At 38.5% G+C, this 13,872-nt stretch overlaps 1 pseudogene; it reads left to right on the forward strand.

The window, feature by feature from the left end:
- Nucleotides 1-12,229, forward strand: part of LOC133541786 (uncharacterized) — a 40,033-nt pseudogene extending 27,804 nt beyond the window's left edge.
- Nucleotides 12,230-13,872: the final 1,643 nt, after the last annotated feature.

A 13,872-nucleotide genomic window follows, 5' to 3' on the forward strand; every position in this document is an offset into this window, starting at 1 on the left:
ATCACATGATTTAACTGCCCTAGTACAAATAAACTGGTAAAAATAGCAAAGTGTAAAAAAAAAAACTATTTTTGGTTTGAAATAATTGAGTTAGGTCAATAAAAGTGTCCAATCAAGTCTTTCAATGCATATATTTTGGTCCGAACAACCAGTGTGAACGCGGGCTAAAATGCAACACACTCAATGTAAATCACACAACGACCTTGAAAAAGACTTCCTGTCCATTCAACAGGCGAAGGATGCCCGGAGGCGGATGTCGATATACAGATCAGCGGCCCCACAATGGAAGACATCTTTCTGAACAAAAAAGGCACCGTGATATGTCAGGTCAAAGCTAGCAGGCTATCTGTGCAGAGTATTTTGTGGGAGGACCAAGATGACAACGAGATGGCCGGGACCTTGAAAAGCACCCCGGAGAACGATTCGGGCCCATTTGAGACCCGGCTTGACATCACGTATGACGAATGGAGCACAGGGATAGCGCGCACCTGCGTGGTGAAGCATTCAAAGATTGCGAACCCAGTGAAGAAATCCTATAAAAGAACTGCTGGTAAGAAAACTGTAACTGTTTGATACTACTTCCTGTGGTCAAATGTTGTTCTGTCGCACTTGCAGGTAAATCAACTCAAAATCCTGCGGTGTTTATGATGCCTCCAGTGGAACAAACTGATAAAAACATGGTTACCCTGACTTGCTTAGTGAAAGACTTCTTCCCCCAAGAGGTTCTGGTGTCTTGGCTTGTCGATGACAACCCTGTAAACTCCACATACGTCACCAGGACCACCCAACCTGTACAAAACCAAGGCGTGTATTCAGTCTACGGCCAGTTAACGCTCAGCCTTGATCAGTGGAAAAGGAACGGTGTGGCGTACTGCTGTGCCATTTACCACCAATCTTTGGCCAACACACCCAATGTCCTTGTCAGGTCCATTTCATACAGAACCACCGATAACGTCAACATGGACGACCCCAAAGTGTGCAAGGCCCAGTAGATGTGTTCTGTGTCACTCTTGTCTTCTCTTCTTTGCTCTTGGTTGTTTGCTGCATGTTTAATGATATTGTGTGTCCATTTAAAATCAAAATAAAAAAAAAAAAATCAAGTTGCAACTGTTGTATGTCGCAAGCTGTTCATGTTGTGGTTATTTTTAGCTACGTGTGACTTGCAGTGTCACTAATCATGCAACAAGGATTAATAGTATGTTGGGGTTTTGAAAGAGAGTATTAAAGTCCTTACTCGTACAGATAGGTGGTCTGTGTGACTTGTCTTAGTACACGTCTTCTGGGTCTTGCCCTAACAAACACAAACAAAAGAGAGATCATGTTTTAAAGACACACACTGAAATAATGGAGTCTTTCAAAAGGCAATTCAGGGTCTCCAGTTATATAGCCCTACTTGTACTCATAAAATCAAATCATAGGACACATTTGTTTGTATAAACACATAATACAGTACGAGGCTTAATAATTACAGTATGTATTGAAGTACTACTGTATATCCACCAGACTTCCTGGTGGAGATGAGCCACCAGTGGAACAATGCGGTGGAAGCCGAGCAAGATAACATGGGCAACACGGCGCTCACCTTCATCATTCTCTTTCTCATCACGCTGCTGTTCAGCATTGGAACAACTGTCTTCAAGGTAATAATACAACTTTTGTTTTTGAGTTGAGCACTTAACTGCACCTTTACACATTGTAGGTGAAAATAAGTCTGCAATATTTCTAAAGAACATTGGTTGACGGTACACATTTTATACAGTAATGCACTTTTTGGGGAATTTGTCCATCAATCACAATCTTTCTGTGAGACCAAAACACACGTCATTCCCTTTTCTTTTCATACTAAATAGTAAAAGACTGTTAGTAAAAAGCGGCTAACAATACAGGTCATTGTGATACGATCTATTTCACCATATACTGTTGGATAAGCTCAGAGCAATCGGATTCAACAAAACCTCATCAAGCTGGATGCAATCTTACTTGAAGAGGAGGAAACAGGTGGTAGAGGTGAACGGCACCGTGTCCCCTCCCTCTCAATAAGCTGTGGAGTCCCCCAAGGCAGTATATTAGGGCCTTTACTGTTCCTAATATACGTAAATGACATGCCATCAGCATGTGACTGAATTGTTCCTGTTTGCGGATGACTCGGCCCTGCTGGTATCCGACAAAGACAAGTCACAGGTGGAACAAATCCTCAGTGCTGAACTCCTTAGTATTTACACCTGGCTCGCTGACAACAAGCTATCCATACACTTAGGTAAAACAAAATCCATCCTATTTGGGTCCCACATCAACCTTGTGAAAGTCAGTGACTTCACTATAAAAGTGGATGACATTGTTATCATCAGGAAAGATGAGATCACCTACATAGGTTCCATTCTAGAGGCTGATCTTTCCTGTGATTAAATGGCAACTAAGGTAACCAAAAGTTCAACCAAAGAACGTGATTTCTCTACAGAATCTCCTCTCTGATCAACAAAAGCACCTTGAAGAATCTAGCGGGAACTCTCGTTCAACTCTTTTTCGATTACGCTTGCACCTCCTGGCACCCCAGCACCTCTAAAACCCTCAAATCTAGACTCCAAACATCCCAGAACAAGCTAGTCAGGTTACTTCTAGACCTGCACCCCAGATCACACCTCACTCCAACCCACTTCTCCAAAGTGGGCTGGCTCAGAGTGGAGGACAGAGTAAAACAACTTGCACTGAGCCTAGTCTATACAATCCGCTACACCTCCCTGATACCAAAGTACATGTCAAACTACTTCCTTAACGTAAATGACCGCCAGGGGGAGCGCCACAAACCACGTTAAACCCAGATTCTGATCTAACAAAGGTCTTAATTCATTATTTTTCTATGCCACAATGTGGAATGCACTCCCAACAGGTGTAAAAGTAAGTGCATCTCTATCCTCCTTCAAAACCGCTCTAAAACATCACCTCCAGGCAACTTCAACCCTTTACTAACACCCTCCCCCCTTCACATCCCATCTCCCCGGATTGTAAATAACCAAATGTAAATATTCACATTTATTTCTAATGTATTTACTTGTTCTTATGCTATCTGAACTCACTATGTTCTCTGCTCGCTGTACATATCCTAAGTCAGACCTACACTGTTTCAATGTCCATTTCTCTGATGAGGAAATTGTTGATGACTGAAGTGCTGATATCAACCACCCCTCCCCCCAGATTGTAAATAATTGAAATAATTAAATGTATACACTCTGATGATTAACCTGTGTGATAACTGTATTATGATGATAGTATACATTTGTACCATGAATTGATTTACGTGGACCCCGACTTAAACAAGTTGAAAAACTTATTCGGGTGTTACCATTTAGTGGTCAATTGTACGGAATATGTACTGTACTGTGCAATCTAATAATAAAAGTTTCAATCAATCAATCAAAAACCAAACAGACCTTTCAAAAAACATCCAAAAACCTCCCACACTGTTTTATATACATGCTGTATGTACGTCATGTAGTAACATGCACATTCATGAAAACATAACTTGGTGCCACAAGCTTCTACTATAATTGTAATATAAATAATAATGTATCATATTTATATAGTGCTTTTCTAGACACTCAAAACACTAACAGTGAGAACTTAGAACCCATCATTTATTCAACAATTGATGGTGGTAAGCTACATTTGTAGCCACAGCTGCCCTGGGGTAAACTGACGGAAGCGTGGCCGCAATTTTGCGTCCATTGATCCCCCTGATCACAAACATTCACTCAAATTCATGCAGTGTGGGCGGCACTGGCAGCAAGGTGGGTGACATGTCTTGCCCAAGGACACGATGGCAGTAACTAAGATGGCGGAAGCTAGATTTGAAGCAGGAATCCTTCAATTTCTGTACGGCCGCGCTACCATCTGAACCCTACCTTAGAAGCCATGCAACAGAAAAAACTAAAGCTCCTTCTTGTTTATTTTGTGGCGAGTTGCAGCCTACGTTATTATCATCTCAAGCCAGCTAGTAGCTTACAACTCACTATAGTGGTATTCCGTTTTTCTACGCCATAAAAGTAGTTCCTCTGTGTTAGCTCCTATGATAACAATGTTGCTATAGATCATGGCATGTAACTAGTGCATTGTTGGTGGGTTTTTTGAGAACACAGAGTGGATGTCCGCATTATTAGCCACCTCTTATTAGCAGTTTTTCACCATTTAAAACGCACATGCAAGATTGTCTCACATAAGGATTGTGGGTAATGGCAAAATTCAAAAAAACAATTCCCTTTAAATTCTATGGATGCCTTATAAAGAATAATTACACTTTATTTGTTGGTTAGCCCTTAAGCTGGAATTTAAATATAAATACGTATTCGTCCAAAAAGACAATCATACTGTAAAAAATTACACATTGATTCAAGCAGGTAAATATCTTAAAACGTCAGGCTGAAATATAAATTACATACCAAATAGGCAATTGATTATGTCCACAAATGTCTGCTTTTCAAACAACTGCTCTAAAATATATTGTACATATTATAATATTAACCCTTTATAGCCCAATAGGTTTTAGGTTGACAAAGTGACCACATTTATGTCCAAACACACACATACAAGAGTCAAGACCAAAACTAATCAAACCATTGGCCAATTTTTGTCCAAAGTCAATCATAGTAAATTTTTTGTTCAAATGTGAATACAGTAAAAAGATTAAAAAACATTTTTTTCCCTACAACTCTTCCTCTTGTTTATCATCATATTATCTCCTGGTAGAAGCCTGTGTAATTTTCCAGGAAGAAAAACTTGCTGATCAAATAAAAGTAATTTTAAGTTAAATTTGCATGGTTTACAGTAGACTTATGCATACTTTTGGGTTTGACTGTACACTTTGTTTGATAGACACACCATTATCCACCATCAATAGTGACACACACATATCTTTACAGTAGCAGGGCAGCCATGCAGAATTTTTGCTGCATGCTTTGAATGGGAAAAAGTAAGGGAAATAAAAGTCTGGTGGAAAAATATAAAAATTAAATAGAAGTAGAAAGCCACTAGTCCAAATTGACAATTATTACATTAGTTCATTACAGGATAGTGTGGAATCAAAAATGGTGTTTTAGAAGGAAATTTGTGTCACTTTTGTTTAGCTTTAGCAATTTGGCTAATTTAAAGAAGACAGATCCTATAAATGGTTTGGAAAACAATTGAATTGCACAAAACATACCAAGCCTCTATTTTTGGATTTCCAATAGGATTAATGAGTCACTCTGTTGTGTGTATTATTTTAATATATTTTTGTTTTCTTTCAGGTCAAATGAATTTTTTTTCTCGAAATTGTAATATGTAAGTAATCATATTGATTTACAATTTAAAGAAAAATAAAAAAAATTAAATGACGTCTGTGAGTGATGCTTTTCTTGCAGATTTTTCCTCAGAAATTCAAAATGACCTGAAAAAGCTGCAGCTGGAATCTACAAAAAAAAGAAAATATATTTTTAGTGTGTTATAAAAAACAAAACTAAATCAACTTTAAAGATGTGTCCGTGTATGAAATGTATTTAAATATGTCATCTCTTCTCACACCTGGCCTTTGTCATGCAATGTTGCGCCTCGCTGAGTTTCACTTCTGTGTTTTTTTCGGAACTTTCATCATCTTTTTTTTTTAAATGTTGCTTATGCTCGCTCAAGCGGAACCCTTTCCACCTGACTGTTAGTACTATAAAACTACTTAAAATTAAAGACACCTGCACCTTTACAATTGTGACAACAATCTGAAGGTATGTGCAAGTAATTTGTTACATACATAGAAATAGCCATACGTGTCATTTACGTATTTTCTATTTCAACAGAGAGGAGGGAGAGGATTGTGTCTCCAAACATGACATTGTATCCGCTGTGGGAGGGCAATCTTACAGGAGACTCCTCTGTCAAACTTAGATGCGCCTTAAGTGGCTTCTTCCCGGACATGCTGAGTGTCGAGTGGCTGCAGGGCAACCAAATCATCGACGGCGTGCAAACCGTGAGCAAGTTTCAGAGTGTGACGGCCCCAAAGACCTTCAGTCTAATCAGTGAGATTGAACCTGATGTAAGAGTGGACAAACGGCTTAAGGTTTACCTGCAAGTCCACTCACAACAAGGTGGAAGAGAAAAAGTCAATCAGTATCTGTGAAAGTACGTATGTGTCTGCCGTCTCGCATTAACACACCTATTCTCATCGTCTTGTAACAACGGACGTGTCGCCTGGCAGCCCAGGCAAGCGTCCCACCTTCCGTTCATGTGGAGCTCCCCAGCTTCAAGGAAGTCATGACAGAAACATCCCAAGTGAAAGCAACATGTTCGGTGCGCACCGCATTGGATGCCGTTGTCACATGGCTGCTGGACGGCAAAGCAGCCGCCGACCAAGCGAGCGCGTACGCTAATGCATCTCACGTCATCAGTACTCTGACAGTGATGCCTGATGTGTGGAGACAAATCAGGATTCTCAAATGTAAAGTTGTGCATCGTTGCTTTCCTGACGTCTAGGAGACCATACGTGTGTCAGGTAGGACGACTGAACAAAATCGAGTAAGTCCACTCCTCACAACTCAACAAGTAGTCAGTGTACAGCTTGTCCATTTACTACGTACTGAAAAATGAGTCAACACTCAGCCATTATTGTCCAAACAGCTGGGAACAAAAGTGACCATACTAAGATAACATCATGGCCTGAAGATGCATTACTGCCGACAATGGTGAGCTGCGGTTCTTTAAGGGACATCCAACTCTGACATTGTGAAGTAGCCCACTTCCTCCACTGTAAAGTCAAACTACTGGTTAATAATTGGATTACTTGAAAAAATTATATACATTATGATGAAAAATAGAGGACCTAAAATGGAACCTTGAGGAACACCACTAGTATAACTAAAGAAGTTGAACAAATGACTATTGACTGCATCTGAAGCAAACAAGCAACAGAAACACCTTAATTACATAAAGTGCATTACAAAAAAATGTGTAACTGCCAAAAAGGACTTGAAAAGGTGCCTCTAGGAACGCCTCAGTTATGTAAATCACAAGGGTTGACCCCAGTTTTCTACGTTTGCTATCAAGGTTGAAATGTCTGTGCAAAGATCTGCCAATGTGTTTACATTGGTCCAAGTTCCTCTATACTGTACAACAAGAGCATTTGTGTTTTTAGAAATTGGCTGCAAAAATGTTTATTTGAAGATTTGAACTGAACTCGGGTGACGGTAGGAAGTCATTTTAATTTTACTGAGGGAAGGAATCAAAAAAGTACTATCTATCTATTACCGGCAGCCGCCAGCTGAATAACCCTGCAGTACAAAATGTACACTGACTACTCTAAGTTTCATTTCCATCGTATTTTACTTTGAGACTATTAAATAAAAATGTTAGCTGAAATGTGAGGGGTGTATTTACTGTACTCTGATGAGCTACTGTATCTTTGAGAGACTGAATTCCACCTTTTATCCTGTTATGATCACTTAGGTGTTGCAGTCACCGCTCCACTGGTAGAGATGAGGCGATCTCTTGCAGATTTACAGAATAAAAACAGCGGCGTGTTCGAGTGTGACGTCACGCAACTAGACGCCATCGACCTCTACGTCACATTTCAGGCCGACGGTGTGGATATTTCTAACAAACAGTATGTTGATCTCCCTGAAGGCCTGGGCCCACATTCCATCCGTCCACGTTTCAGTTTGCACGAGTCCTACAGGAAGACTGACGCAAATTTAACCTGCAAAGTGAACCAAGGCTTCTCCGACAGCTTCCGCTCAAACCCCATTTACAGCCTTTTTGGTGAGAGTCTGACTCATCAGAGCTGGATTCATTTGGCACAATAATTTGAACCCATTTTCCAACAGAGAACCCATCAGTGGAACTCTTTCTGGCCCCCGTTGAGGAATCAAAACCTCAGAGGGTTCTGTGCTCTGGTCAGGGCTTTAACCCTGAAATTAAATGGTTCAGCGAGGCTAAGCAGAGAGCGCCATCAATTACTAGCATCAGCATGAGTGCGGATGGACGTGTGACTGTGACCAGTCAACTCCACGTACCACCGACAGAGTGGCAAACTGGGAAGGTCTTCACCTGTCGAGTGTCTGACAAGTGGCTGAAAAAAAATGTCACAAAGACCATCAGCATTTGCTCCGGTAAATAATCATAAGTACCCTATTGGCATGTTGCATGAAAAAAAGACAACTCATAACATTGTCCTTCAAATATCTGCATTCGTTTGTCCCTCAAGAAAAATATCGGATTCCCAAAAACTGCTGTAAAAATATTATTCAATATTTTTTCCACTTTAACTGTGACAGTCTTTCAAAATCACTTAAAAGCATTAAAAGAAATGTATACATACAGCATATATCACTTAACCCTTTGAAAGCAACTGTTTGCTGAACTATCCATCCATCCATCCATGTTTTCCCGCTTATTGCCTTCCTCGACATGCACCTGGGGATAGGTTGATTGGCAACACTAAATTGGCCCTCGTGTGTGAATGTTCTCCACCTATCTGTGTTGGCCCTGCGATGAGGTGGCGACTTGTCCAGGGTGTACCCCGCCTTCTGCCCGATTGTAGCTGAGATATATTGTTCCTAAATTCAAAACAAACAAAATAATTAATGTGTTTTATATTATCAAAAAATATTTATATTAATTATATTTAAGGAATATATCTTTAATATTATTATCATTGTGCTTTATTTCAATATCATCAGTATATGATGTTTATTTTATATTATCATTGGGCCCTAAGATAGGTTAATGATTGACAACTTTATTGATATTTCATGCCTTGTTTTTCTATTTCTTCAAAATAAATATTAAATATTCATTATATTTTGGGGCTTCAACCCTTCAAAAGCCATTATGCTTAAACAACACTACTATTTATTATTAGGAATGAAATAAGACTAATAAAACACACACTTGCCATTACCAAAGGGCACAAGAATAGTTTTTCTGCAGGCTTTGAATAGGAAAAATTAGCGACATCTGGTGGACATTTACACAAATTTAAAGTGAATGACCAGTAGGCCACGTTAAGATCTAAACATAAACGTTTGTAACTTCTGTTAAGATAAATGTAAAATCAAAAGGTTGCATTTTTATTTGTTTTCATACAAGCATGTTTTGTCTTTAAATTATAACACTACTGTAATAAAAAAAATAAATATCTTGCCAATTTTACCTACTGTATGCTCATTCATCACAACCAAAATAGTTTGCAGATAAAACCGTGAATGGCACAAAATGTTCAAAGTATCTTAATATTTGTTCTTATCTCACATTTCATGTTATTTTTACAGTAACCCCAATATCATCCCAACAAGTTGGAGTGTTTGTTCACGGACCCCCACTCACAGAGTCTCAGCAGAGGGACAAGGTGACCATTACTTGTCTTTTGGTTGGCCCTCGACTTCATGATTTTGTCATCTCCTGGAAAGTAGATGGGAAGAAATACTCTCAGAATTCCCACACGGAGGAGCCAACTCGTCACAGCAATGGTACAGAGACCTTACGGAGCTTCCTCAGTGTGCCAGCAAATGACTGGGATGCATATAAACAAATGTCCTGTGAGGGAAAACACAAATGTTCCAACCAGGGTCATGAGGACTACATCAGCAAAAGCAGAGGTATTGTCTCAACATATATTCACATTTCCACCAGATGGCACTATCACACCATCGTTTTTCATCCTGGACAAGTATGTGTGTGTATATGTATGAGTGTGTTTGCACAAACAAATGTGTGTGTGTGTGTGTGTGTGTGTGTGTGCCATTTCGACAGTTATAATTACACACTAAAAATAACATTGCATGTATACTGAAAATAGCAATTTTTTTCTCTAAAACAACATAAGTTAAAAAAGTTAAAAAAAAAATTCTTATGTAGGATATTTGAGGTTTATGACTTTAATTAGTGAAGTTTTAAAGCAAGTGGAAATAGTATTGCTGCAAAATTGCAAACATTAGGAAAAAAGTGCATTTCGATATTAAAAGTATGAATGTAAGTATTTGACATGGCATTCTTAAAACCAAAAAAATTTGGCTACCAGCACAAAGAAACGCTGTTTCTTAAGAAAGTTGGTCTTTCACATAAGTTTAAAAAAACTTTTCACATTGACCTTCCTTAGATTGCTCCTCTTTGCAGTTTAAACAGTGAATTTTCCAGGTTGTAATACTAACAAAAAACACACAAGCATGCACGCATGCACGCACACACAAAAAAACCAAATGTAATTAAAAACAACAACTCAGTTCATATTTTTTGCAATATCAAGAGTTTAAACATTATAAAAACTAAATAATATATATTTTTACATTTTGGACTAGTTTAGATTTATTTTAAAATGAAGTCTGAAAACAGTTGAAGATAATATTCTGTAAAATATTTTAGTGCCCTCCAGGACTTTGCCAAATCACGCACATTTGCACCGTCACCGCACATTTTGTCCTCCAGTGTAATTTTTGCCAATCAAATGTAATCATAATAATAACATAATGATTATTATTATATTTGCCATTCAAACTTGCTTCTGATCATCGCTCAAACGCGTTCAGTAACTGTCGAAACCAAAACATATTTTTGGGTCTACAAAAGCAAGGACAGCAATGCGTAACAATGTATTAACACTTTATTACTCTAACTGCACAACTGTCGTCCTCCCGTGTGTAGCTCACACCTTCTTCTGGGTTCTGTCTACGGCGCTAAGCCTTCTGCGTATAAGCACATTTAGCAAGATACCAGGGTCCACACTTTCTAGTTTACTTGTATTTAGTTAACCTTTTTTTATCCCGGCTAAGACAATCAAGAACAGCTGCTTATTTGGAATATGGACCTAGCAAAGTGACAGCATTTACATGTTAGAGATGTTGAAGTGTGATGATAATCTCTCATCATTGTTTATTACCGCAAGAGAAACTCTCAACAGTTCACAAATGCTTTTAACGTGCGGGGATGAATGTGTTGGAATGTAAATGAATGTTTAAGAGTGATAAACTATTTTCAAATGTAAACTAAACATGGATAATCTCCAACTTCTGGTCAAAGCACAATTAAGAGGGTTTTGGTCCCTTTTTCTTTTTAGAATAAATTGTAATTGTTACTATTATCACTTTTAACTCATACATGTGTGTTTGTGTTTTATCTTATCAGACTTGTATCCACCAACAGTGCACATAATACCACCGACCATCTCAGAGCTGTCACTGTCTGATGACCTCACTCTGACTTGCCTAGTTTCTGGATATTTCCCAGATAACGTTATAGTGTACTGGGAGAAAGATGGTCAAAGATTGCTTGACTACACCAACAGCCCTTCGTGGAAATACAGCAGCAGCAACACTTATTCAATGACCAGTAGAATTAATGTGTCTAAAATTGAGGACCACGAATCCAGCTATTCTTGCGCTGTCAGACATGAGTCATCTCAAAGTCCTTTTACGAGCACTATAGAGGACGTGTTTGGTGAGTGAAAGTTTAACCATGACTTTGTGTTTGCACTACATACTTCCTTAAAACTTCCATCTCCACAGCCACAGTGACTCCTACTCAACCGTCAGCCATCTTGCTCCAGGGTCGTGGTGCACTGGTGTGTCTGGTGTTTGGCTTCAGTCCCGCGTCCGTTAACGTCTCCTGGTTTCTAGATGACACCAATGAGCTGTTGGACTTCAACACCAGTCAACCCAGCAGAGGCCCAGATGGGAAGTTCAGCATACAAAGCCGCCTTCGTCTGTCTCAAGTCAACTTGTTACCTGGGGCGGTTCACACCTGCAGGGTGACACATGTGACCGTTACACTGACCTTGAATCTAACCAATCCAGGTACTAATGAGCTGATTTATGACTATCTTGCATAAAAATTAACTCATTTAAAAAATAATTCCACAGTGATTTTGCCGGATTGCAACGTCTTGGATGACATTGCTCATGCAGTTGTTAACCAAGATATCAATGCGGAAAGCTGGTATATGTCTGCCACATTCCTTGTCCTCTTCCTCATCTCCACCATCTATGGTGTGGTGGCCACCCTGCTTAAGGTGAGATATAGATAATAATTCTATTTTTAACATATTTTTTTTATTGTATACAAATCATCACATTTAATGTGAAATTTGACCTCACTTTATCCCGCTTTTTTCTCCTTTAGACTAAATAATTCTGTCAGTGGAACAGATGAATGCTTCCAAGACAGTGGATGTTTTATTGAACTTCTTTTGACATATTAATAAAGATTTGGTTTGAGTACTGTATCACTGGTTTAATGTTTGCTTTTTACAAAGCAGTATCACAACAACAAAAAAATAGAATATTGTTTCTGCATTAAAACATTAAAAACAAAAAAAAGCTAAAATAACACACCCTAAGTTACTCACATTGACCACAAGAGTGCACCAAAGTTTAAACTGTAGTAACGCTTGCTTGCTTGAGTTTCGTTAAACATGCTTGAAAATGTTAAGTATTGACAAAACTTAACTAAAGAACCATTTCTTTACTACAACAGATATGTTTTTTTTAAATATTATATTATTTCCGTCCACAGTATTTTTGAAAGTATGTACACACTCCCACTATACTGTCCGCATGTGTTGTGTGTATATAGTGGGTTTAAAGGAATTTCCATCTCGGAGGGAGGACAACTCAGCAACATCAAGGACAACTATTGGCTACGTCTGCTATGAATTGGCTTTGTCGATGTGTGATTGGCCGAGGACTTGAGTTAGTAAGCCCAAATCTGTGACACTGTTGCTGGGATGTGGATGCAGCATGCGGATGCCATCCTAACTGCCAAGGGGCCGGTAAAAGGGATGCATGGCATCAGGCCCACGGGACGGCCTGAGAGGGTGTCACTGTCTTTGACCACCGTCACATCCCATACTAAAAAAATGAGTTACTGTATATTTGATATAGGGAATTACGCTAACGTTTAGTACAAAAGGAGTAATGCATATGTGATGTGTAAAATAAATAGTCTTGACGAGTCTATAAGATGGTATTTCTTACCATATAAAAATTCTGAAAAAAACTTGGAAATGTATACATGCTAACAACAGTTGTCACCAAACGACTTTTGTCCCCTTGCACTTTACACTCACATCCATAACCAAGGTCAGCTAGTTTTGGTGGCACGAAATAAAATGTAGTTTGTGGCTTCGATATTACAAGGATTTGATTTGTAAGTAGCTAGCTAATCAAAGTGAACCGACCAAGGTTTCAAATGTCACTTGTTATTGAAAATATAAATAGTGTGCATCTAAATTTAGACATAGCAACCTGCAACAGAAGTGTAGTTTTCTTCTGTCAATGGTAATGATCCTGCCACATGTTAACATACAGAAACGTTGTTTAACTTCTACTTCCTCTGATTAAGTTTGATTTCTTCTCTACGATGCGCCAGAGCCGAGGACCTCACTAAATTATGCAATCGCAATTGTTTGTTTATCCAAGTGGTTGCAACTTTTTGTTCAAGGGGAAAAAGTCGCAAATGTCATCTGTTTTGTTCACTTAAAAGAAACTCTGGATTTTTTAAATACGTTTTTTTAGTTCACTCTTTATACACCTTTTCGGACATGCTATAATAAAAAACTGAAAATATAAGCTGTATTGCATTATTCAAAATAAATTGATACCATTACTACTTTGAAGGAATCAACAGATAGTGGTTAGATTCACATTAATGTGGTGTTACTGACACCTAGTGATCCATCAGTATATTTACTACCATATTTCACAATCTGTTTATTGTTCTCTTTAAAAAAAAAAAAAATGATTCGTCTGATCATAAACTGTGGGCAAAATTTAGCAAATCAGAATCAACTATAAGAATCCTTGATATTACAATTTAGCAATGCACAAGTTTATGTATAAATAGCATCCAAGAATGTACAAAAAGGAG

Source organism: Nerophis ophidion, linkage group LG23 (genome assembly GCF_033978795.1).
Source record: "Nerophis ophidion isolate RoL-2023_Sa linkage group LG23, RoL_Noph_v1.0, whole genome shotgun sequence".
Taxonomy (NCBI): Eukaryota; Metazoa; Chordata; class Actinopteri; order Syngnathiformes; family Syngnathidae; genus Nerophis; species Nerophis ophidion.